The sequence below is a fragment of the Oncorhynchus gorbuscha genome, linkage group LG19 (assembly GCF_021184085.1).
Source record: "Oncorhynchus gorbuscha isolate QuinsamMale2020 ecotype Even-year linkage group LG19, OgorEven_v1.0, whole genome shotgun sequence".
NCBI lineage: Eukaryota > Metazoa > Chordata > Actinopteri > Salmoniformes > Salmonidae > Oncorhynchus > Oncorhynchus gorbuscha.
Window position 1 is genome coordinate 10059720 of NC_060191.1, and position 27866 is coordinate 10087585.

General features: G+C 44.4%; 1 pseudogene; it reads left to right on the forward strand.

Annotated features, from left to right (window-relative positions):
* The window catches only part of LOC124005989, a 43188-nt pseudogene extending 16482 nt beyond the window's left edge, over positions 1–26706 (forward strand).
* The last annotated feature ends 1160 nt before the right edge of the window (positions 26707–27866 follow it).

Consider the following 27866-nt stretch of genomic DNA (forward strand, 5'->3'; position numbering starts at 1 on the left):
CGATGATGCAGCTGGAGAACTTTTTGAGGATCTGAGGACCTATGTCAAATCTTTTCACCCTTTTCAAAAGGGTGTTGTCGTGCCCTCTTCACAACTGTGTTGTGTTGGTGTGTTTGGACCATAATAGTTTGTTGGTGATTTGGATAGCAAGGAACTTGAAACTCTCGACCGGCTAAACTTCAGCCCTGTCGATGTTAATGGTCGCCTGTTCAGCCCTCCTTTTCCTATAGTCTACGATCAGCTACTTTGTCTTGTACACATTGAGGGAGAGGTTGTTGTCCTGGCACACCACTGCCTGGTCTCTGACCTCCTCCCTATAGGCTGTTTCATTGTTGTCAGTGATCTGGCCTACCAATCACTAAATCAATTAATCAAATTTATTTCTAAAGCCCTTTTTACATCAGCCGATGTAAACCCCAAACAACAAGCAATGCAGATGTAGAAGCACGGTGGCTAGGAAAAACTCCCTAGACAGGCCAGAACCTAGGAAGAAACCTAGAGAGGAACCAGGCTCTGAGGGGTGGCCAGTCCTCTTATGTCTGTGCCGGGTGGAGATTATAACAGAACATGGCCAAGATGTTCAAACGTTCATAGATGACCAGCAGGGTCATATAATAATAATCAGAGTGGTTGTAGGGAATGCAACAGGTCAGCACCTCAGGAGTAAATGTCAGTTGGCTTTTCATAGCCGATCATTCAGAGTTAGAGACAGCAGGTGCGGTAGAGAGAGAGAGTCAAAAACAGCAGGTCCGGGACAATGTAGCAGGTCCGGTGAACAGGTCAGGGTTCCATAGCCGCAGGCAGAACAGTTGAAACTGGAGCAGCAGCATGACCAGGTGGACTGGGCACAGCAAGGAGTCATCCTGCCAGGCAGTCCTGAGGCATGATCCTAGGGCTCAGGTCCTCCAAGAGAAAGAGAGAAAGAAATAGAGAGAGAAAGAGAGAAAAAGAGAGAGAGAGAATTACAGGGAGCATACTTAAATTCACATAGGACGCCAGATTAGACAAGATAAAAACTCCAGATATATCAGACTGACCCTAGCCCCTCGACATATAAACTATTGCAGCTTAAATACTGGAGGCTGAGACAGGAGGGGTCGTGAGACATTGTAGCCCTGTCCGAATACACCCCCGGACACCGTTGTGTCATCAGCAAACTTAATGATGGTGTTGGAGTCGCAATCATGGGTGAACAGAGAGTACAGGAGAGGACTAAGCACACACCCCTGAGGGGCCCCAGTGTTGAGGATCAGTGTGGCAGATGTGTTGTTGCCTACCCTTACCACCTGGTGGCGGCCTGTCAGGAAGTCCAGGATCCAGTTGCAGAGGGAGGTGTTTAGTCCCAGGGGCCTTAGCTTAGTGATAAGCTTCGTGGGTACTATGGTGTTGAACACTGAGCTGTAGTCAATGAATATTCTCACATAGGTGTTCCTTTTGTCCAGGTGGGAAAGGGGCAGTGTGGAGTGCGATTGAGATTGCGTCATCTGTGGTTCTGTTGGGGTTGTATGCGAATTAGAGTGGGTTTAGGGTTTCCGGCATGATGGTGTTGATGTGAGCCATGACCAGCCTTCTACTTAAATACTTATTTTCCACCACAATTTGCAAATAAATTCATAAAAAATCCTACAATGTGATTTTCTGGATTTTTTTTCTAATTTTGTCTATCATCGTTGTAGTGTACCCTATGATGAAAATTACAGGCCTCTCTCATCTTTTTAAGTGAGAGAACTTGCACAATTGGTGGCTGACTAAATACTTTTTTGTCCCACTGTATACCAGTCTCTCTTTTGTGGCTGACCTCAGTTTACATTCCTGTCTTTTGGAGTTATACAGTTCATGTATCAGTCTTCACGAGAAAGGTAATCTCTTGTCTTTGCGAGAATAAGGTTCATGTATCAGTCTTCACGAGAAAGGTAATCTCTTGTCTTTGCGAGAATAAGGATCAGCCTGTCTTTATGTTTGATGTTTGGGTTGATTTATGTAATCTCTATGACATGTCATATCTGTTATTTCAAAATGTATATGGTCATGCCTATATTTGGCGTTGGTAAACATGGTAATTCTAGTTGGAGCTTCATCGCTCGGAAGACCTCGGACACTTCACATGGACGAAAGCCTGGTTTAGGGGTAGTGAGTTTTTAAAATGTTGTACATACATTTCTTTGTACCCTGTTGTGTTGGGGGATGTTTATGACATATTTGTTCTATGGAAAGTTTAGTGTTCTAGGTGGGGGGTAGTGCCAGTCGTTCGCTTTCATTGATTTGCTAAGCAGTGGCTATCAGAAACGCATCGCTTTAAAATATTCTAACACTCGTCATGTTGTGGTAATAATATATTTACAACCTTTCTGATATGACCAATGTGATTAAAGTTACGTTGTGGAATGTGAACGGACTAGGTTCATATTTAAATAGACTTATGGTATTGAATTGTCTTAAACAAAAACACTCAGACGTGATTATGCTCCTAGAACCACCTACTGGAAAAGGATGCTCCTAGGGTGGGAGACAGATGGATGGCTAGTGCTTACCATAATACATTCAACCCCCCCTCAAAAAATAGGTGTTTCTATTCTATTTTCCAAAGGTATACATATTCAAGTGGAAAAATAATTGAACGACAAAGAGGGACGAATCTTGATTTTACTTGTAAAGATTTCAGGACAAAATATAATATTGGGAAATATTCATGCCCCAAATTCTAATGAACACAAGGGGAGACAGAGAGCTGGTTTCAAGCACAGGGTGCAGTAGGTGTTTATTGTAAAGGACCACAGGAGGAGGCAGGTAGCTGGGTCCAGGGGCAGGCTGCAGGTCATACACAGGGGTCCAAATGGGCAACAGTACAGGCAGGGAAATCCTAGTAATGTAGTCCGGGAGATCAGGCAATAGGTAGACAACAGGAAATCCGATAGGCTAAAGTACAGGTAGGGTATAGGCAAAAGGCGTCGTTATTGAGGCAGGCCAAAACTATCATACATGGGAGGTGGTAAATCACAGGAAACCCATCGCTCTAAAATATGTCACAAAACAAACAATACCTCACAGTGATGGGGTGCAAAGAACTGAACTAAATAGTATGTGATAATGGCATACAGGTGTGTGAATTCAGGTGATTGGGACCTAGAGAGTGAGCTGCGTTCAGGGTATCTAAGTGTTTGATAGTGTGAGCTGGAAAGTGGGCTGGAAAGTGAGCTGCGTTCAGGTGATCTACCTGTTTGAGGGTGTGCGTTGGAAGCAGACGTTACACAAATGAGAAGGACCCAGACTTCTTCCTTCAATTTAATAAAATAATACTGCATTTCGGTGATTTTTGTCTGATATCATGGGGGGATTATAATCAGGCTCTGATGCTTATTTAGATCAATAAAAAAACTGGTCTAACCAGGGCCTCAAAAACTCAAGAAGCAATTAAAACACTGTGTAAAGATGTTGGTCTTTATGAAATATGGAGATTGATCAATCCAACCGCTCACGATTACACATTATTTTAAAATAGGCACACTGTATATTCAAGCATTGACTGCTTTCTGATCTCACACTCTGTCTGAGATAAAGTGGGTTCTTGCAATGCGGGCATGATAGCTATAACAGATCATGCAATCATTGATCTGACTGTTGGAATAGGAGAAGAAAGAGAAAATTGTAAATATTAGCGAATGAACACCAGCCTCTTATAGGACAAGGTGTTTTGTGAATTCCTTAAAACACACATTACGAAATTATTTGAAACAAACAACAATAGTGTGAAACAGACACATATCTGGGAAGCTTTTAAAGCGTACATACAGTACGTGGAGTAATGATACAACAATAGTGTGAAACAGATACATATCTGGGAAGCTTTTAAAGCGTACATACAGTACGTGGAGTAATGATACAACAATAGTGTGAAACAGATACATATCTGGGAAGCTTTTAAAGCGTACATACAGTACGTGGAGTAATGATACAACAATCCAATACTATTAACAAACTAGATAAACAGAAAATGTATCACCTTGAAACAGAGCTTAAAACATGTATCTGGTAAATCTGACGAAAACCAAATACGAGCTGAATATTTTATTCAGTAAAAAAGCGGAATATTCCCTGTACAGGCTGAAGCAGAGATGGTACAAATCTGGTGTAAAGGCAGGAAAATTGTTTGCCAGTCATTTGAAATCTAGAGAAACAGATAGGCAAGTAGGTGGAACCAGAAATCAGACAGGCAAGCTGATTACCAATCATAAAGAAATAAAGAATGTATTTGGAGACTTCTATCAGGAACTTTATACTTCAGATGGCTCTTTAGACATGCCGAAAGCAGAGGCATTCTTTCAGAATCTGAACCTTCCTAAATTAACAGAGGAAGACAGGATCTGGCTCGACCGCCCTATTACTTTGGAGGAATTGACCGAAACTATAAGACAAGCACCCAGTGGTAAAACTTCAGGGTTGGATGGGATACCCAGTGATTTCTATAAAAGGTTTGCAGAGCAGCTTAGCCCAGAAATATTGAAAACATTTAACACATCGATTGACACAGGTGAGATCTGTCGTGGAAATTTCCTTAATTACCAAATGATGAGAGAGCAAATCACACGAGTCAGAGTTATACTTAATCTTCACCTTTAATAATAATTAAGCATTTGCAATAGCATTTTGACTTTCAACAGTTCAGTATCTCTAACTGAAAAGTTGAGAGTTCCCCACACAATGGCAAATGGGATCCTTTATAGCAAAGATCCACCCCCTCCTAGATGACACGACAAAACACAGATCTTAGGAACTTACACAGAGAAAAAAACCTTACTTCAGAGAGAATATCCCCTAGTCAGACAGAGTGGGCTATAAATTATCGTTCAGTTTGGTCTCCTAAACAAAACTCTTATCTCGTCCTTGGTACAAAATGGTACCAAGACATTACCCCCACCCTATGATATATATCAAATTGTCATTTATTTAGAACCAATTCTAAATACAACCAATCAGAGGACAAACTCACAGAGAGGAGAGTGACCCTATAGGTCAACAAAGAGGGAGCATAGAATGATTCCAGACACTGTCACCCTTCTTTCCCCGATGAGAAAAGTAGGGAGTCACTGCCACACCAAAAAGATATGTTTACACATGATGACCCCTTGACCTCTCCCCTCTCCTGCGGCCCATGCAACTTAGTCCTGACATAGAACAGATAACTGCCAATGGCCACCACTATAGTACAACAAAATACATTCTTATGAGAAATAACTCATAAGCATATCATGAAAATAACACATCTTATCTATGTTACTCAACTAATTCTGATAATTCCACAACAGATCCCATCTTCTATGAGTGATGCAGTAATCACCCTATTCCTCAAAAAGGGAACAGATCATCCAATTTCTTTGATAAATTGTGATGGAAAATTGTTTACAAAAATTCTGGCTATGAAGGTGAATCATATCATTATGAAAATCATGAATCCAGATCAGGGAGGATTTGTGAATGGCAGAACCTCATCTGATAATCTTAGACGCCTATTGCATGTCATCTGGAAGGCAAAATATTTTGAAACTCAAGTGGCAGCCTTATCCCTAGACGCAGAGAAAGCCTTTGATAGGGTGGGCTGGGACGACCTGCATTATACTAGAAATACATTTGGATTTGGACAGGGCTTTCAGAATATTATTACACTTCTGTACAACGACCCCAAATCCACAGTAGTCACTAACGGACTACGATCATCTTAATTTTCTGTAGGATGAGGCACGAAACAAGGTGACTGTCTCTCACCCCTCCTATTTATTATAGCATTAGAACCATTAGCCGAAGCCATTAGTAAGTCAATCAAAAGGATTCATATGGGAGGTAGGGAGAATGAATTACTGCTTTATGCAGACGACATATTACAAATAATATAAGACCTCCAACTCTCCATACTGCCTTTACTGGACCTGGTAAATGGATTCTCAGAGATATCGGGCTATAAAGAAAACTGGACCAAATCTGAAGCAATGCCTCTATCAAAACATTGTCTGAGAAATGACCTCTTCAGCTGGAGGTTTCAATGGGTCCCTAAAAACTTGAGGTACCTGGGGATAGTGTTAAATCCTGATCTAGAGAACATGATTTCTGAAGATCTTGACCCACTATTGAACAATAAACTCCAGTTTAAGAGCTGGGATACACTACAAATCTCATTATGGGGTAGGATACAGGTTATAAAGATGGTCATAGCTCCTAAACTGAATTACGTCATCAGCATGTTACCACTATCCATACCTGTCTGTACTTTTAAATCCATAGACAAAATGATTACGGAGTTTGTTTGGGCCGGTAAAAAGGGCAGGATAAAACTAGTGATATTAGAGGCAAAGAATGAGAAGGGAGGATTAAAGCTCCCTAACATGCAATTGTGTCAAGGAGCCTTTGTAGCTTCCCAAATAGACTCTCTCTTTATTGAGAACTCGACTAGGTCAATCTTGGTTGACACCTTTCGAAGCATCAGATTATTTGAGTAAACAAAATGTGGGACCCCAGAATGTAGCTGACATCCTCTAGATTTGTAGAGGAAAACAACTGGAGAAGCGGCCACAGACTGCAGGTCGCTTCGGGTAGGCGCAGGCCGTAGTCGACTGAGACACCTGCTCACACGCAGCGTTCCCAAATCAGACTCTCGGGAACAGGTGTGGGAAGACTTTGATTGAGAACTCGACTAGGTCAATCTTGGTTGACACCTTTCGGAGCATCAGATTATTTGAGTAAACAAAATGTGGGACCCCAGAATCCAATAATGTCTCATACTAAAAATCTATGGAGCCAGATTCATAGGAGAGAGAGATCTTCACCTTTCTTGTTAAGCTATGCTTCGTTATGGAACAACCCTAAATTGAAAATAGATGGACACATGGTTTTCTGGAAAGATTGCTATAGAAAGGGGATAAAGAACATTGGTTGTGTTAATCAAGAAAACACTTTTACCTCTTTTGAAGAGCTAAAGTCCAAGTATAATTGACAGAAAAAAAGACTTTTGGAGGTATCTCCAGCTCCAGATTGTTTGCTAAAGGTAGAACAAAAACAACAAGAAATTCCCAGAAGGATCCTCCCTCTTATAAGGAATGGTATGTGGCCTTGGCAGAAACAGCTTCATATGACAGATTGATTTATAAAATGAATGGTAAACTTGAGATAGAAAATGATAACAATATTTAATGGCCTAATAGACTACAGACATACACAAATAAAATAAAATAAAATCAAATTTTATTTGTCACATACACATGGTTAGCAGATGTTAATGTGAGTGTGGCGAAATGCTTGTGCTTCTAGTTCCGACAATGCAGTAATAACCAACAAGTAATCTAACTAACAATTCCAAAACTACTGTCTTATACACAGTGTAAGGGGATAAAGAATATGTACATAAAGATATATGAATGAGTGATGGTAGAGAGCGGCATAGGCAAGATACAGTAGAATCGAGTACAGATGAATAATGTAGGATATGTAAACATTATATTAGGTAGCATTGTTTAAAGTGGCTAGTGATATATTTTACATCATTTCCCATCAATTCCCATTATTAAAGTGGCTGGAGTTGAGTCAGTGTGTTGGCAGCAGCCACTCAATGTTAGTGGTCTGATGGCCTTGAGATAGAAGCTGTTTTTCAGTCTCTCGGTCCCAGCTTTGATGCACCTGTACTGACCTCGCCTTCTGGGTGATAGCGGGGTGAACAGGCAGTGGCTCGGGTGGTTGTTGTCCTTGATGATCTTTATGGCCTTCCTGTAACATCGGGTGGTGTAGGTGTCCTGGAGGGCAGGTAGATTGCCCCCGGTGATGTGTTGTGCAGACCTCACTACCCTCTGGAGATCCTTACGGTTGTGGGCGGAGCAGTTGCCGTACCAAGCGGTGATACAGCCCGCCAGGATGCTCTCGATTGTGCATCTGTATAAGTTTGTGAGTGCTTTTGGTGACAAGCCAAATTTCTTCAGCCTCCTGAGGTTGAAGAGGCGCTGCTGCGCCTTCTTCACGATGCTGTCTGTGTGAGTGGACCAATTCAGTTTGTCTGTGATGTGTATGCAGAGGAACTTAAAACTTACTACCCTCTCCACTACTGTTCCATCGATGTGGATAGGGGGGTGTTCCCTCTGCTGTTTCCTGAAGTCCACAATCATCTCCTTAGTTTTGTTGACGTTGAGTGTGAGGTTATTTTCCTGACACCACACTCCGAGGGCCCTCACCTCCTCCCTGTAGGCCGTCTCATCGTTGTTGGTAATCAAGCCTACCACTGTTGTGTCGTCCGCAAACTTGATGATTGAGTTGGAGGCGTGCGTGGCCACGCAGTCGTGGGTGAACAGGGAGTACAGGAGAGGGCTCAGAACGCACCCTTGTGGGGCCCCAGTGTTGAGGATCAGCGGGGTGGAGATGTTGTTGCCTAGACATCCTGGTCCGTGACTGGGCTGGTTTTCTTCTTGTAGTCCGTGATTGACTGTAGACCCTGCCACATACCTCTTGTGTCTGAGCCATTGAATTGAGATTCTACTTTGTCTCTATACTGACGCTTAGCTTGTTTGATAGCCTTGCGGAGGGAATAGCTGCACTGTTTGTATTCTGTCATGTTACCAGTCACCTTGCCCTGATTAAAAGCAGTGGTTCGCGCTTTCAGTTTCACACGAATGCTGCCATCAATCCGCGGTTTCTGGTTAGGGAATGTTTTAATCTTCGCTATGGGAATGACATCTTCAACGCACGTTCTAATGAACTCGCACACCGAATCAGCGTATTCGTCATTGTTGTTATCTGACGTAATACGAAACATATCCCAGTCCACGTGATGGAAGCAGTCTTGGAGTGTGGAATCAGCTTGGTCGGACCAGCGTTGGACAGACCTCAGCGTGGGAGCTTCTTGTTTTAGTTTCCGTCTGTAGGCAGGGATCAGAAAAATGGAGTCGTGGTCAGCTTTTCCGAAAGGAGGGCGGGGCAGGGCCTTATATGCGTCGCAGAAGTTAGAATAACAATGATCCAAGGTTTTTCCCGCCATGGTTGCGCAGCTACAATGAATGCAGCCTCAGGATGTATGGATTCCAGTTTGCAAAGAGTCAAATAAAGTTTGTTCAGAGCCATCGATGTGTCTGCTTGGGGGGGAATATATACGGCTGTGATTATAATCGAAGAGAATTCTCTTGGTAGATAATGCGGTCGACATTTTATTGTGAGGAATTCTAAATCAGGTGAACAGAAGGATTTGAGTTCCTGTATGTTTCTGTGATCACACCACGTATCGTTAGCCATAAGGCATACGACCCCGTCCCTCTTCTTACCAGAAAGATGTTTGTTTCTGTTGGCGCGATGCGTGGAGAAACCCGCTGGCTGCACCGCCTCCGATAGCGTCTCTCCAGTGAGCCATGTTTCCGTGAAGCAAAGAACGTTACAGTCTCTGATGTCCCTCTGGAATGCTACCCTTGCTCGGATTTCATCAACCTTGTTGTCAAGAGACTGGACATTGGCGAGAAGAATGCTAGGGAGTGGTGCACGATGTGCCCGTCCCCCCAGAGTCTGACCAGAAGACCGCCTCGTTTCCCTCTTTTACGGAGTCATTTTTTTGGGGTCGCCGGCTGGGTTCCATTCCGTTGTCCTGGTTGAAAGGCAGAACACAGGATCCGCTTCGCAAAAATCATATTCTTGGTCGTACTGATGGTGAGTTGACGCTGATCTTATATTCAGTAGTTCTTCTCGACTGTATGTAATGAAACCTAAGATGACATGGGGTACTAATGTAAGAAATAACACGTAAAAAAAACAAAAAACTGCATAGTTTCCTAGAAACGCGAAGCGAGGCGGCCATCTCTGTTGGCGCCGGAAGTTGTAGATGACTGGTTGAGGTAGGGATGTATTTTTTAGAATTTTTATTATTATTAAAATTTAAATGTTCCATTTGTTGTAATAGTTGTTATGGAGGGGGGGGGTTGGGTGAAAAATGTAAAGTTTGTTTTCTTTTCTATCTTTGTGTGTGCGGTGCATTTGAGGGGTGTTCACGCCCCTGAATTTTTCCACATTTTGTTGCTTTGCAGCCTTGTTTTTTATTTGGTCTGTCTTGGAGTGGGGCTGTGGCATGGCAGGATGCGGGCGGGGAGTCTGGGTGCATTGTTGTAATATCGTAAAAGGAAACAATAAAAACGAAAATAAAATAATTTAAAAGGGCATTTAGTTTGTCTGGTAGGCTCGCGTCCCTGGGTGACTTGTGTCCTTGGGCAGCTCACAGCTAGCTTTCTCTTTATAGTGCCTTTGCCTACCAATAGAGGACCACAATGGAAAGAACTCTGACTTTTTTGTGTAAAACCATCTGTAATTTCGGTACATGTATTGGTTGCCTGCTGTGACTTCTTTATGTATTTTATATTGAATTGAGGTCAATACACACTTAAAATACTTAATTCAGATTTCAGACAGTCCAATTTGTACATCTCGAGTGCCCAATGACAAGCATCTGTGAGAGAAGCCTTAGATTCTGAAAGAACACATATTATTCTTCCCCGTGTAGAGTTTCCACCTTGACCACGTTGAATCTGTTCTTCATTCTCTCTCCCCTCTGAACAAAGTCCCACTATTCAGTCTATATTAGGATATGCTTAACACCCTGGCATCCTACAATCTAAACTAGATGCCCTAAATCTCCCAGATATTATCAGGGAGCCTACCAGGTACAACTCTAAATCCGTAAACACGGGCACCCTCATAGATATCATCCTGACCAACCTGTCATCTAAATACACCTCTGCTGTCTTCAACCAAGATCTTAGGGATCACTACCTTATTGCCTGCATCCATAATGGGTCCGCAGTCAAACGACCACCCCTCATCACTGTCAAACGCTCCCTAAAACACTTCAGAGAGCAGGCCTTTCTAATCGACCTGGCCCAGGTATCCTGGAAGGAAATCGACCTCATTCCATCAGTAGAGGATGCTTGGTTATTCTTTAAAAGTGCTTTCCTCACCATCTTGTATAAGCATGCCCCATTTAAAAAATGTTGAACTAAGGACAGATATAACCCTTGCTTCACTCCAGACCTAACTGCCCTTGACCCGCACAAAAACATCCTGTGGGGTACTGCATTAGCATCGAATAGCCCCCGCGATATGCAACTTTTCAGGGAAGTTAGAAACCAATATACACAGTCAGTTAGGAAAGCAAAGGCTAGCTTTTTCAAACAGAAATTTGCATCCTGTAGCACAAACTATCAAAAGTTCTGGGACACTGTAAAGCCCATGGAGAATAAGAGAACCTCCTCCCAGCTGCCCTCTGCACTGAGGCTAGGAAGCAATGTTGTCACTGATAAATCTGCGATAATCGAGAATTTCAATAAGCATTTTTCTACGGCTGGCCATGCTTTCCACCTGGCTACCCATACCCTGGTCAACAGCTCTGTACCCCCCACAGCCACCTTTCCAAGCCTCCTCCATTTCTCCTTCACCCAAATCCAGATAGCTGATGTTCTGAAAGAGCTGCAAAATCTGGACCCTTACAAATCAGCTGGGATAGACAATCTGGACCCTCTCTTCCGAAAATTATCTGCAGCAATTGTTGCAACACATATTGCTATCCTGTTCAACCTCTCTTTCGTATCGTCTGAGATCCCTAAAGATTGGAAAGCTACAGCGGTCATCCCCCTCTTTAAAGGGGGAGACACTCTAGAACCAAAGTGTTATAGACCTATATCTACCCTACCCTACCTTTCTAAAGTCTTCGAACGCCAAGTTAACAGACAGATCACCGACCATTTTGAATCCCACCATACCGACTCTGCTATGCAATCTGGTTTCCGAGCTGGTCATGGGAGCACCTCAGCCACGCTCAAGGTCCTAAATGACATCATAACCACGATCGATAAAAGACAATACTGTGCAGCCATCTTCATCGAACTGCACAAGGCTTTCGACTCTGTTAATCACACCATTTCTATCGGCAGCCTTGGTTTCTCAAATGACTGCTTAGCCTGGTTCACCAACTACTTCCAACTACTTATTGAGTTCAGTGTGTGAAATCGGAGGGCCTGTTGTCCGGACCTCTGGCAGTCTCAATGGGGGTGCCACAGGGTTCAATTATCGGACCAACTCTTTTATCTGTATACATCAATGATGTCGCTCTTGCTGCTTGTGATTCTCTGATGCACCTCTACGCATTTCTGTCCCTTCTTTGGAGACTGTGTTAACAAACTTCCAAACGAGCTTCAATGCCATACAACTCTCCTTCCGTGGCCTTCAACTGCTCTTAAATGCAAGTAAAACTAAATGCATGCTCTTCAACCGATCGCAGCCCGCATCCGCCCGCCCATCTAGCATCACTACTCTGGACGGTTCTGACTTAGAATATGTGAACACCTACAAATACCTAGGTGTCTGGCTAGACTGTAAACTCTCCTTCCCGACTCACATTTAGCATCTCCAATGCAAAGTTAAATCTAGGATCGGCTTCCTATTTCACAACAAAGCATCCTTCACTCATGCTGCCAAACATACACTCATAAATCTGACTATCCTACCAAGCCTTGACTTCAGCGATGTCATTTACAAAATTACCTCCAACACTCTACTCACCAAATTGAATGTAGTCTATCACAGTGCCATCCGTTTTGTCACCAAAGCCCCATATACTACCCACCACTGTGACCTGTATACTCTCGTTGGCTGGCCCTTGCTTCATATTCGTCACCAAACCCACTGGCTCCAGGTCATCTATAAGTCTTTGCTAGGTAAAGCCCCGCCTTATCTCAGTTCACTGGTCACCATAGCAGCACCCACCTATAGCACGTGCTCCAGCAGGTATATTTCACTGGTCATCCCCAAAGCCAACTCCTCATTTGGCCGCCTTTCCTTCCAGTTCTCTGCTGCCAATGACTGGAACGAATTGCAAAAATCTCTGAAGCTGGAGTCTTATATATCCCTCACTAACTTTAATCATCAGCTGTCAGAGCAGCTTACCGATCATTGCACCTGTACATTTCCCATCGGTAAATAGCCCACCCAACTACCGCATCCCCATATTGTTATTTATTTTTGCTCCTTTACACTCCAGTATCTCCACTTGCACATTCATCTTCTGCACATCTATCACTCCAGTGTTCAATTGCTAAATTGTAATTATTTCACCACTATGGCCTATTTATTGCCTTACCTCCCTAATCTCACTACATTTGCACACACTGTATATATACTTTTCTATTGTGTTATTGACTGTATGTTTGTTTATCCTATGTGTAACTCTGTGTTGTTTTTGTCGCACTGCTTTGCCTTATCTTTGCCAGGTCGCAGTTGTAAATGTAACGGTCGTCTGATGAGGAAGGATCGGACCAAAGCGCAGCGTGGTAAGTGTTCATGATTTTTATTAACACTGTACACTAAAACAAAATAACGAAGTGAGAAATGACAACGAACAGTTCTGTCAGGTGCATAAAACACTAAACAGCTGTCCCTGATTGAGAACCATACCCGGCCAAAACATAGAAATAGAAAATCATACAAATACAAAACATAGAAAACTGTGCCCACCCAAATCACACTCTGACCAAACCAAAATAGAGACATAAAAAGCTCTCTAAGGTCAGGGCGTGACAGTGCCCTCCCCCCAAAGGTGCGGACTCTGGCCGCAAAACCTGAACCTATAGGAGAGGGTCTGGGTGGGCATTTCTCCGCGGTGGCGGCTCTGGTGCGGGACGTAGACCCCGCTCCACCTCTGGCTTGGCCCACTTTCGTGGCGCCTCTAGTGCGGGGACCCTCTCCGCCGACCCCAGACTGGGGACACTCTTTGCGGGCACCGGACTGGGCACCCTCGTAGCGGGCCCCCGGACTGGGCACTCTCCTTGGGTCTCTGGACTGGGCACCCTCGTTGTGGACCCCGGACTAGGCACCCTCGTTGCGGGCCCTGGACTGGGGACCCTCATTGCGGGCCCCAGACTGGGCACCATTATTGGAGGCTCCGGACTGGAGGGCGTCGCTGGAGGGAGGAGATGCAGAGACAGCCTGGTGCGTGGAGCTGCCATAGGGCCCACCAGGCAGGCGAGACCTACAGGAGACCTGGTCCGTAGAGGAGACACAGGATGAACCGGGCTGTGGGGAAGCACTGGAGCTCTGGTGCGCAGCCTTGGCACCACTCCTCCAGGCTGAATGTCCACTTTAGCCCGGCACGGGCGGACCGCAGGCATAGGACGCACTGAACAGTCTCAGCGCACTGGAGACACAGTGCACAGAGCTGGCGAAGGATACCCTGGGCCGAAACAACGCACCGGAGATCAAGCGCGCTGAGCTGCCACAATCTGCCCTGGCTGGATGCCCACTCTCGCATGGCACTTGCGGAGGGCTGGCATATAGCGCACCGGGCTATGAGTGCGCACTTGCGACACCGTATGCTTTACCGCATAACACGGTGCCTGACCAGTACCACGCTGCTTCCGGTAAGCACAGGGAGTTTGCTCAGGTCTATAGCCTGACTTCGCCAATCTCCCCATGTGCCCCCCCAAAAAATGTTTGGGGGCTGCCTCTCGTGCCTGCTTTGCTGACTTGCCTCATATCGCCACCTCAGCTTTTGCTGCCTCCAGTTCCTCTTTCGGACGGCGATATTCCCTTTCCGTCCAGTATCTCCTTCTATGTCCAGGAGTCCTGAACCCTCTGCTCCTCCATACCACGCTGCTTGATCCGCTTGTGGTGGGTAGTTCTGTAATGGTCATCTCATGAGGAAGGATCGGACCAAAGCGCAGCGTGGTAAGTGTTCATGATTTTTATTAACACTGAACACTAAAACAAAATAACAAAGTGAGAAACGACAACGAACAGTTCTGTCAGGTGCAGAAAACACTAAACAGAAAATAACTACCCACAAAACACAGGTGGGAAAAGAATACCTAAGTATGGTTCACAATCAGAGACAACGATAGACAGCTGTCCCTGATTGAGAACCATACCCGGCCAAAACAAAGAAATACAAAACATAGAAAACTGAACATACAGAATGCCCACCCAAATCACACCCTGACCAAATCAAAATAGAGACATAAAAAGCTCTCTAAGGTCAGGGTGTGACAGTAAATGAGAACTTGTTCTCAACTGAAATAAAAAAATAAAATAAAATAAAATACTACACAAGGCTTTGCCAATGAGTGAAGCCTCAAAAAGTGTCCCTGTATTCTTCTCTCTCAGCTTTTTAATATGTTAATGAGATAAAAGTGAATAAAAGCTGACATGGGAGTTGAGAACCATTTTCACGGCTCTTTGTTCATTTGGAGAAATACTTTTCATTTGATCTAGCATTTACAGCTGCATTCTATCCAGCTTTAATGTGCCTGAATACGTCTGAGGGTTAATAAAGACTGACACCTCAGTGGTGATTCTTTGTGAAAGCTTTCCTTCTTGTGTCTGTTTCTCTCTGAAAAAGGCTTTTGCACTAATCATTGCAATAAAAGCCTAAAACAGACATGACTAGCCTAAAACAGACATGACTAGCATCATACAGGAGCAAATGGGTGTTTGATTCAATTTATTACGGGTTTTGCCTGCAGGAAGAAGCATATGAATGTGATTTATTTGTTTGTTTATTATCAGGGACCAGGCACAATGTAAGTAGAGCACAAGACTTAGAGAGCCACAAAGCTAATTTCCATCATCAAAACAGTATTATTATTGTATTTCCTGTGAGCAGCTTACTGTGTATTTATCACCTAGGAAAATGTTCAGGGACACTAGAACTTCCTGTCTATTCCTGACATTGTCACGTGTCCTTTCCTGTCTCCAGGGAGACCACAGGGGGAAGACAACCATGTCTAACCCATGTTGTCTCTCAGGAGGAGAACGGGCTGCCCCTCACCTGTGAGACCTTCAACAATGGCACACGCTTCTCCAAGAGCCAGTCCAACAACCTCATTGTTGTCTGTGAGTCTCTGGATAGAACTATGACAACAACAACCCTATAACCTTAATGGTTGTTGTGAATGTCTATTGAATGACTATGACAAGTACAACTTTGAACAAACCTTGCACAACCAGAACTGAACTATGCATTGTACAGTAACAATCCCAACAATAGCAATGTGTGCTTTCGATAACTATAACAATACAGACACAACCTCCTCACTCTTTCCCGCCCTCCCTCTCCTCTCTCAATTCAATTCAATTCAATTCAAGGGCTTTATTGGCATGGGAAACACATCATTGCCAAAGCAAGTGAGGTAGATAATATATAAAGTGAATATATGAAGTGAAAAACTATCTAAATTAACAGTAAACATTACACATACAGAAGTTTCAAAACAATAAAGACATTACAAATGTCATATTATATATATATACAGTGTTTTAACAATGTACAAATGGTTAAAGGACACAAGATCAAATAAATAAGCATAAATATGGGTTGTATTTACAATGGTGTTTGTTCTTCACTGGTTGCCCTTTTCTTGTGGCAACAGGTCACAAATCTTGCTGCTGCGATGGCACACTGTGGAATTTCACCCAGTAGATATGGGAGTTTTTCAAAATTGGATTTGTTTTCAAATTCTTTGTGGATCTGTGTAATCTGAGGGAAATATGTCTCTCTAATATGGTCATACATTGGGCAGGAGGTTAGGAAGTGCAGCTCAGTTCTCTCTCTCTCTTTCTCTCTCTCTCCCTCCCCGGTCTCTCTCTCCCTTACACACTCGCCTCTCTCTCTCCCCCTTTGTCTCTTTCCCCCCCTCCCCTTCACTCATATCTATCTCTCCTCCTCCCCCCTCCCCTTTCATACCCTCCTCAGAAGGTGTGGATAGAAGCCCCTCCCCCAGGGGTTCCTCTGAGCTCAGGGACCATCATACGCCTCATCTGCTTCTCTAGTGGGGGAAGCCCCAAAGGAACCCTCAACTGGTACAGAGTGTGTACATGTGTGTATTGTATGACAGCATACATTGCGATTGTTTAAGTTGTAATAGGTTGTAGCAGTTAAGACTCTCTGTCTGTACAGTACCATGTCCTCCATTCTCTACTCTCCTCTCCACACCGCAGGATGATAAGGTTTTATTAGACTACCCCAAACAGGTGCCCTCTGATAAAGGCGTGTCCAAAGAACTGGTTGTGCGCCTCCAGCCCAGTGACAACATGGCTACCTACCGCTGTAATGCCACCAATAAGGCTAAGATTGTCCTCAACGCCTCTGTCAAACTCATAGTCCAGTGTGAGTCTTACAGACCTACAGACCGGGCTCTGGGCATGAGTGGATTAATATTAGCCTTTATGGGCCTGACTAATAGAGGAGGAAAGCATTAGCTATATTCAAGATGATAGCTATATTCAAGTAGACAGGTAGATTCAAGATGATAGCTATATTCAAGGTGACAGTTATATTCAAGATGACAGGTAGATTCAAGATGATAGGTATATTCAAGATGATAGGTTTATTCAAGATGATAGGTGGATTCAAGATGATAGCTATATTCAAGATGACAGGTAGATTCAAGATGATAGGTATATTCAAGGTGACAGTTATATTCAAGATGACAGGTAGATTCAAGATGATAGGTATATTCAAGATGATAGGTTTATTCAAGATGATAGGTGGATTCAAGTAGATGACAGGTAGATTCAAGATGATAGGTGACAGATTTCAAGATTCAAGATATAGGTATATTCAAGATGATAGGTCAAGATGATAGGAAGATGACAGGTAGATTCAAGATGATAGGTATATTCAAGATGATAGGTGGATTCAAGATGATAGGTGAATTCAAGATGATAGGTATGATAGGTGGATTCAAGATGATAGGTAGATTCAAGATGATAGGTATATTCAAGATGATAGGTAGATTCAAGATGATAGGTAGATTCAAGATGATAGGTAGATTCAAGATGATAGCTATATTCAAGATGACAGGTAGATTCAAGATGATAGGTATATTCAAGATGATAGGTGGATTCAAGATGATAGGTGGATTCAAGATGATAGGTATATTCAAGATGATAGGTAGATTCAAGATTATAGGTGGATTCAGGATGATAGGTGAATTCAAGATGATAGGTGGACATTCAAGATGATAGGTATATTCAAGATGACAGGTAGATTCAAGATGATTCAAGATGATAGCTATATTCAAGATGACAGGTATATTCAAGATGATAGGTGGATTCAAGATGATAGGTGAATTCAAGATGATAGGTACATTCAAGATGATAGGTAGATTCAAGATTATAGGTGGATTCAGGATGATAGGTATATTCAAGATGATAGGTGGATTCAAGATGATAGGTGGATTCAAGATGATAGGTAGATTCAAGATGATAGGTAGATTCAAGATGACAGGTAGATTCAAGATGATAGGTAGATTCAAGATGATAGATACATTCAAGATATAGCCTAAAATTATGCTACAAAGACAGAATCAGCAGCCTCAGTATGTTGATAGTGGTGTCTTGTCCTCTCTCCTCTACCCCTCCACCCCTCCCCAGTCCCTGCAGTGAGTGTGACAATCATAGCCAAGCAGAAAGAGCTGCGTCGGGGCCAAAACCAACATCTCCTGGAGCCTGGGCCCAACCAGCTGAGGGGAGGTAAGGTTAAAGGGGAGCCAGTCTGTGGGCCGTGGAGGAGTCAATGGAGACCCTAGACTACAGTCTTGTGCAGGTAAAGTTTTTGCAAACCGCACCCGGTCTGCACCTGCCACTATACCGTGACTGCACCGTAACCTGCCAATCAGGACAGAGAGCAGCCGCAACCCGGCACGTAATTTGTACCAAATCCCGCCCGCAAATTGCCAGATCATATCAATTGATTTCATTGTTATGACTAGTAGTAGGCCTAGGGCATATAGGCCTATAGACAGTAGGAGCCTATCCCATTGCCATAGCCTATTCAAAGAACTGCGTGATTGCATGCAGCCATTTGAAAAAACAAAATCAAGTTGCTGCCTACTCAGGCAAGCAATAGGTCTAACTGAGTTTTGAAAAGCCTTGTTCTACCTGCTGGACGAGGGGCCTGTTTTGGACTGCCCTCATCAACACAGACTTGCATGCTACGTCAAAATGGGCTAACGTCAACGATTAGGCAACAATATCCTGTTAACATAATTGTAACTTCACCTGTGAACTGTTTTCCATGAGTTGGCTTTACACTTGCATTAATTGTGTTATCAAACGCTGCCATTACGTGTAGACGTTAGTTAGCTAGCTCAGGTAAGAATGGTGAGTAGTGAGTGAAAGTCATATGAGGGGAAGAGCAAGGAGTGGGAAAGCAGGAGAGGATAATGCCTTTTACTCACAGAGATAGATAGAGGTTTAATCTTTATATCTGTGCCATTCTAGGATCTGTGACAGCGTGGGCACCGCCACTGAGGCTACAACCCATAGGAATCCCCACTCAGTTGACTACTTTGACTACTTTAAAATGGAGGAAGCATGGTCGAAGCCCTAATTGATGCTGCCCATGATAAAATGGCCATTTGGCCACTAGAGGCCTCTATCATTCTCTGATGTTTGCCTCAGAACCACTGTGAGCGTTCTGTGCAAGCAGCCTGTCTCAGTACCGCTCTGATGGCCCGCACACACCACAGAATAAATTAATCAACTGTCAAAGGACAGAAAAAAATGTGAATTTGTTATTTAATTAATTTAAACTGCAACCTGGCCACGGTTTTATCGAATGTTCAAAATAGACTCACCAAATGTTTTCCTCTCACCTCTCATCAGGCTCCTAGGAACACAACGTTTGGTGATGTGTCAGTAAGCAGGACTCTGTCCCTCCCCCTGTCCTCCCAGCACCACGGCCAGAGGATCACCTGTCAGGCCTACAGCTCTCTGCTGTCTGAGGGAGTCAACACCTTCTTCAAGCGTCCAACCACTGTCGCCATTCGCCTAGGGCTAAGCGGATGGCGAGCAGTTCTGATCAAAAGCTGGGCGGAACCGGACCACTCAACACCTTCTTCAAGCTTCTTCAAGTGTGTGGGTTGTATACATGTGTATATTTCTCTCTGTTTGTTATACACAGCTTTTGAATACTTCATTTGTTTCACTGTGAATGCTTAATTTGTTTCAATGGGATCCAAATAAAGTATTGAATATGTGTGTGCACAGTTATGAGTAGGAGAAAAAGAAAGTGTGTGCTGGTGGGTAATGAGGCTTGAAGCATGATGGTAATGTGACACGATAGTGTGCATGGCAGGCAGTTTTGTTTGTGTGTGTTTGTGCTGTTCTCTGTGTTTGCGTGTGTGTGTATGTGTGTGTGTATGAGTGTGTGTTAATGTATTCCTTTGTTGTGACTGTGGGTTAGACAGGCTCTGTGGCAGTGTGTTCTAATTGTGTGTGTGCTTTGCAGCACAGCCATGTTATTCTTTGATGCTGTTTCGCAGGCTGTAGCCAGCCAGCTCTTCAAAGCCTGCTGCTCCGTGCGAGCATGAAGGAATGTCACTGTGTGTCCAGCAACTCCACAATAGGAGGCGGTTGGTGATCCGTTCCCTCTCATGGTTGCGAATCCCTCCCAGCTGCATGGGCTCAGTCTCAAAGCCAGAGGAGGGAGATGGTTGCGATGCGGAGCAAGGAAACACCGTTTGTGTGCAGCTGCTGTTGGACAACACTACTGTCACTCGCTGTTTTAATGCCTGTCCCTCCCTCCACCTCCCTCCCTCCCTCGTTCTCTACCTCCCTCGTTCTCTACCTCCCTCCCTCGTTCTCTACCTCCTTCCCTCGTTCTCTACCTACCTCTCTCTCTCCCTACCTCTCACCCGGCCTCCTGTGTGAATTCAGTCTTTTTTTGATATTGGTGGACGCCGCTTCTCTACAGGTTTTTCTTTCATTTGCACTGCTGTCGCCTTTCATGGCTGACATGGTTTCTTCATGTCTGGGCTTGTATGTTTTTCTCCCTTTGTGTGTGTGTGTCAGATCCCCCAGAGTTCAGCCCTGACCATCCCCAGAAGATACAGGTAGTGGAGGATGAGATAGCCATCCTTCCCTTGCCAACATCTCCTGCAGTTGGCTCTACCACATGGAGGAGCTCCACAAAGGTGATCTACCCTACTCTCTTCCTCTCTCGCTGTGGTATCTCTTTATAGCCAGCCAACTAACTCTCTAGAGCTGAGCCAGCAACTGTGCTCGTATCATCCGCCATTCAGACTATGAATAAAACAACAATGTGAACCTGCCTGATTCTCATTCAAATCAATCCAAATTTTATTTTATTTGTCATATGCTTTGTAAACCACAGTGAAATGCTTTCTTCCTTATGGGCCCTTCTCAAAAATGCAGAGAGAAATAAGATTGATAAATAATAGAAAGTAAAACATAATAATAAAAGTAATAATAAATACACAATGAGTAATGATAACTTGTCTATATACTATACACATGGTACCAATACTGAGTTAATGTGCAGGGCTACGAGGTAGTTAAGTACATATAACTAGGAATAAAGTGACAGATAATAAACAGTAGCAGCAGCGTATTTAAAGTTAGTGCCAAAAGGGTCAATGTAGAGAGTCAGGGTAGCTATTCGGTAAACTATTTAACCTGTTTGGGATAGGGGGCAGTATTTTCACGTCAGGATGAAAAACGTGCTCAAAGTAAACTGCCTGCTACTCAGGCCCAAAAGCTAGGATATGCCATATAATGAATTAGTAGATTTGGATAGAAAACACTCTGAAGTTTCTAAAACTGTTAGAATAATGTGTGTGAGTATAAAATAACTGATTTGGCAGGCGAAACCCGGAGCACATTACATCCAGGGATTTTTTGTTGTTGTTGAGGTCATTGTGTTTTCCAATAGATTTCTATGGGAGACCTAATTTATTAGGGCCCAGACTGAGACATTTGAGATTGCAAAAAGAAGAAGATCTTCAAAGGTAAGGAATTTATTATATGGCTATTTCTGACTTTTGTGGCGCACCTGCCTGGTTGAATTTTCTTTTCATGTGTTTGTATGTGGGGCACTGTCCTCAGATAATCGCATGGTATGCTTTCGCCATAAACCCTTTTGGAAATCTGACACAGCGACTGGATTAACGAGAATTTAACTTCTAGCGGTCTGGCATTCTGCCAGACCCCTTAGTCAAACAGCTCTTATTCACTCCCCCTTCACAGTAGAAGCCTGAAACAATGTTCTAAAGACTGTTGACATCTAGTAGAAGACTTAGGAAGTGCAATCGGACCACATTTTACACTGTATATTGGATAGGCAAAGACTTGAAAACCTACAAACCTCCGATTTTCCACTTCCTGGTGGATTTGTTCTCAAGTTTTTGCCTGCATATGAGTTATGTTATACTCACAGACATCATTCAAACAGTCCTAGAAACTTCAGGGTGTTATCTATCCAAATCTACTAATAATATGCACATCTTAGCTTCTGGGCCTGCGTAGCAGGCAGTATACTCTGGGCACCTTATTCGTCCAAGCTACTCAATACTGCCCCCAGCCATAAGACGTTAAGCTTTATTTTGATGTATTACACTTATATTTTCGTGAATGATGAATATTGATATTTCTGTAGTTTGAATTTGGTGCGCTGCAATTTCAATGGTTGTCGTCAAATCAATCCCGCTAATGGAATTCGAGCGGGATTTGCTCTTAAGCGATCCCTAAGAGGTTCTCTACACTCAGTGTATATTATCCATGTCCTTGTTCAGCCACAACTCAGAGAAACATAGGATATTACAGTTCTTCAGGTCCCATTGATAGGGCAGTCTCAAACGGAGCTTATCCAGTTTATTCTCCAGTAATTGTACATTCGCCAATAGAACGGAGGATAGAGGCGTTTGTTGTACTCGTAGATGTAGTTTCCTCAGGGTACCCGCACATCAGCCTTGCTTCTTTTCCATGTCTCGTGGATTAGGGCCCGGTCCAGCGTGAGCACTATGTCCTGCGCCTACGAATCGTTGAAGTAGAAATCTTCATCCAAATTGAGGTTAGTGATCGCTAGTCTGATGGAAACATTCCGTACAAATGATGTAAATGTGGGTCGCTATTTTTCTGAATACATCACAGCCGTTCCTCTGAATCTGGTTTGTCTACTCACCTCAACACTGTGTTAGCCCACTGAGCTCAAGTCTAGGCATTAGCTCAGGGACTGAACACATCTCCATCCCACTGCCTCCACTCTTAATGATGTAATAATAGCAGGTCTGAATGTTCCAGTAAAACCTACAGTGCAGAACGAGCCTAATGGATAGACAGCACAGCGCTGTCCTGATCCGATGGAACCTGACAGTTGGAGGTTTCCATAATGTATAGAGGATTGTAATAGCTTTTATGGGTGCCGCTGTAGCCCACTTAACAATGTTGTTCCTGGTTAAAATGAATGTGGTATGTGAGAAGGCCGTAAGTGTCTCTGGTGATTCCATCAGTGTGCTGTGTGTATGAACACAGACGGGGGCATTGGGACACTAATGCCACTACTGTTATAAGTAGATGGTACCCACAGGAAGAGAAGAGCACACCGTCAGGTGGAAAGGGATTACACTACAGTATGTTGATGGAGTCATAGTGCTGCTGTATCCAGAACATAGTGACTGACTGAAGGAGGGATGGAAGGAGGGAAAGTGGGCCATGATGACTGCACCCTCCCTGCCTCTGTCTCGCTCAAAGTTAAGGTAGAAGACAGGCAGCATGCAATGGAGAACCTCCAGCATGACGTGGCCCAATTTATGGACACTGAATTGGGCAGGGGTGTTTCACAGTAGGGGGTTGGGACAGATCCAAAATATACTGATGTTAAATTGATTGGCAAATATTGTCAGGGATTTCTTCATTGACGGAGAGACGGACCAAAGCGCACCGTGGTTGTTTTGATTCATGTTTTAATAAATCACTTCACATGAACAAACTAACAAAAACAAGAACCGTGAAAACCCAAAACAGCCCTATCTGGTGCAAAACACAGAGACAGGAACAATCACCCACAAACACACAGTGAAACCCAGGCTACCTAAGTATGATTCTCAATCAGAGACAACTAATGACACCTGCCTCTGATTGAGAACCATACTAGGCCGAAACATAGAAATACCCAAAACCTAGAAAAACAAACATAGACTGCCCACCGAACTCACGCCCTGACCATACTAAATAAATACAAAACAAAGGAAATAAAGGTCAGAACGTGACAAATATTTAATGTAAAGTGGTCAGAAAGGTAATTAGTTACAGTATGTATAGGGTGTCTGTAGGATCAGTGATGCATAGAATAGAATAGAATAGAATAGAATAGAGTGGAATATAATACAATATAATGGAATAGATTAGAACGGAATAAAATACAATATAATTAGTATATTTGTAGAGAGAGTTGGGAGTTGGTGGGTGGTGAGTGACTGATTGTTCCCTAAGTTCCAAAGTATAATTTTACTTTCATATTGTTTCTCTCGTCCTACTTTCTAAATGTCTACTCCCCAGATGCCCCTAGTGTGAATATGGAGAAGGATCCAGTGTATGTGCACGTGGGGGAGACAGCAGACCTGTTTTGTGTAGCAGATGCCAAGCCCATCATCAACACTGACATGTTTTCCTGGAAATGGCTGGTGAGAACCCCCATATCCCCATCTCATCTCACCTCTCCTTTCTCCTGATTTGATTTCCCTTTATCTGGCCTCCTTTCTTTTATTTGACCATTTCTTGCCATTTATCACTCCCCCTCTTAAATGCAGAGACGTGCCATATTTCACCGGCTCTAACTATCCTTCCGCCCCACCTCTCCCGGCTCCCGGCTCCACACTCGGCCCAAATCCAGAAAAATGTCTTTCATTACGGAGAGTCGACTAAAGGGCACATTTATCAACGTACACTCTCTATCCTGTATTTAATGCTCTCTTTTTTCTCTGTTTTACTCTTTTTCTCTCTCTTTCTCTTTCTCCGCTCCCTCTGGAGTACCTGTACTGATCTTGCACAGGAGGAGGTGGGGGTGTACGAAGGTATGCATGCTGTCCTCCTGTCTTCCTCTCAATTACCCCTCTCTCTGTCTTCCTCAGGGCGAGGGGGAGATGGATGAGATGGGGGAGCAGATCCAGGATGAGGCCACTGGGCAGCTGACCATCCAAGGGGCGACTCGGGTCAACGCCGGTCGCTACCAGTGCACTGCCAACAACAACATAGCGCCCCCTGCCAGCATGACAGTCCAGCTGGTGGTGCATTGTGGGTCTAACGAGCTCTACCAAGATCTATCAATCATGTCGTCTGAATACATCATGGGTGCAACGGAGTGGAAAAGCGTTGTGGGTGTCTTTGTTTGTGTGGCACCGTTAACTATTTCTATGCACATCCGTATGCATTTGCATGTATTTAATGTTTCTGTCTATCCATTTCTGTTTGTACATGTACAATATGAACATCTCTGGCTGTGTGTTTGTCCTTTCCTGTGTAGTTAAGCCGGAGCTCCAGAAGGGGACTCAGTGGAATAAGGTGGTGAGCAGAGGGGATAGCACCAGAACAGCAGAGGTGGTGTGCCAGGGAGAGGGCATCCCGCAGCTCCACTTCTCCTGGGCTTCTCCTGCCTGCCCTATAGCCATATTGGCTGACTGGCGGCTCTGGAGGCTCAGGACAGACTGGCGGCTCTGGCGGGTCAGGACAGACGGGAGACTCTGGCGGCTCAGGACAGACGGGAGACTCTGGCGGCTCAGGACAGATGGGAGACTCTGGCGGCTCAGGACAGACGGGAGACTCTGGCGGCTCAGGACAGATGGGAGACTCTGGCGGCTCAGGACAGACGGGAGACTCTGACAATGCTGGGCAGGAGGAAGGCTCTGGCAGCGCTGGACATACAGGAGCACCTGTCGGGAGAAGACGGAGAGACAGCCTAGTGTGGGGGGCTGCCACCGGAGGGCTGGTGCTTGCAGGTGGCACCGGATAGACCGGACCGTGCAGGTACACTGGAGCTCTTGAGCTCCCAACCTTACCTGGTGGAATGCTCTCCATAGCCAGGCCAGTGTGGCGAGGTGGAATAGCCTGGGCTGTGCTGTCGAACCGGGGACACCATGCGTAAGGCTAGTGAATGTACACCGGCCCGGGGAGACGCACTGGAGATCAGATGCGTAGAGCCGGCTTCATGGCACTTGGCTTGATGCCCACACTAGCCCGGCCGATACGCAGAGCTGGAATGTACCGCACCGGGCTATGCACCCGCACTGGGGACACCGTGCGCTCCACCGCATAACACAGTGCCTGCCCGGTCTCTCTCACCCTCTGGTAAGCACAGGAAGTTGGCTCAGGTCTCCTACATGGCTTCGCCACACCTCCTGTGTGCCCCCCTCCAAGAAATGTTTGGGGGTGCCTCTCGGGCTTCCTTGCCAGCCGTGTTCCCTCATATCGCCGGTTCCTCTCTCCGGCTGCCTCTGCTCTCCTTGCTGCCTCCACCTGTTCCCATGGAAGGCGATCTTTCCCCGCCAGGATCTCCTCCCATGTGTAGCAACCCTGGCCATCTAACACATCATCCCATGTCCATTCCTCTTTGCGCCGCTGTTGCTGTTGCCCGTTACCACGCCGCTTGGTCCTGTTGTGGTGGGTGATTCTGTAAGGGTTTTCCTGTGGTGAAGGAGAAGCGGACCAAAATGCAGCGTGGTGGTTATTCATGTTTTTAATAAAGGAACTAGACATGAAATAACTAACAAAACAATAAATGTGTGTAAACCTAAACAATCCTATCTGGTGCAAACACTGGTTAAAATGAATGTGGTATGTGAGAAGGCCGTAAGTGTCTCTGGTGATTCCATCAGTGTGCTGTGTGTATGAACACAGACGGGGGCATTGGGACACTAATGCCACTACTGTTATAAGTAGATGGTACCCACAGGAAGAGAAGAGCACACCGTCAGGTGGAAAGGGATTACACTACAGTATATTGATGGAGTCATAGTGCTGTTGTATCCAGGATATAGTGACTGACTGAAGGAGGGATGGAAGGAGGGAAAGTGGGCCATGATGACTGCACCCTCCCTGCCTCTGTCTCGCTCAAAGTTAAGGTAGAAGACAGGCAGCATGCAATGGAGAACCTCCAGCATGACGTGGCCCAATTTATGGACACTGAATTGGGCAGGGGTGTTTCACAGTAGGGGGTTGGGACAGATCCAAAATATACTGATGTTAAATTGATTGGCAAATATTGTCAGGGATTTCTTCATTGACGGAGAGACGGACCAAAGCGCACCATGGTTGTTTTGATTCATGTTTTAATAAATCACTTCACATGAACAAACTAACAAAAACAAGAACCGTGAAAACCCAAAACAGCCCTATCTGGTGCAAAACACAGAGACAGGAACAATCACCCACAAACACACAGTGAAACCCAGGCTACCTAAGTATGATTCTCAATCAGAGACAACTAATGACACCTGCCTCTGATTAAGAACCATACTAGGCCGAAACATAGAAATACCAAAAACCTAGAAAAACAAACATAGACTGCCCACCCAACTCACGCCCTGACCATACTAAATAAATACAAAACAAAGGAAATAAAGGTCAGAACGTGACACATCCACAAAACACAAAGCAAAACAGGCTACCTAAATATGATTCTCAATCAGGGACAACGATAGACAGCTGCCTCTGACTGAGAACCATATCAGGCCAAACATAGAAATAGAAAATATAGAAAAACTAACATAGACTGCCCACCTCAACTCACACCCTGACCATACTAAATAAAGACAAAACAAAGGAATAAAGGTCAGAACGTGACACAACTGCTCAGCACCAGTCTGTGTGCGTGCGTGTGTGTAAGAGTGTGTGTGTATGTGTGAATGGGTAAAAGGTCAGAGGTTAGGTCAGACATCTGGGCCCAGGGATGTTGCTATGATGTAAAACAAGTACTTTATAGCCAACTGCTAGAGTCCCATTGGTCCTAATTTAGCTATGTCCTCTCATATAATACTGTTGGGCGTTTGTGTATGCGCTGCCTTGTCCACGATTTTATC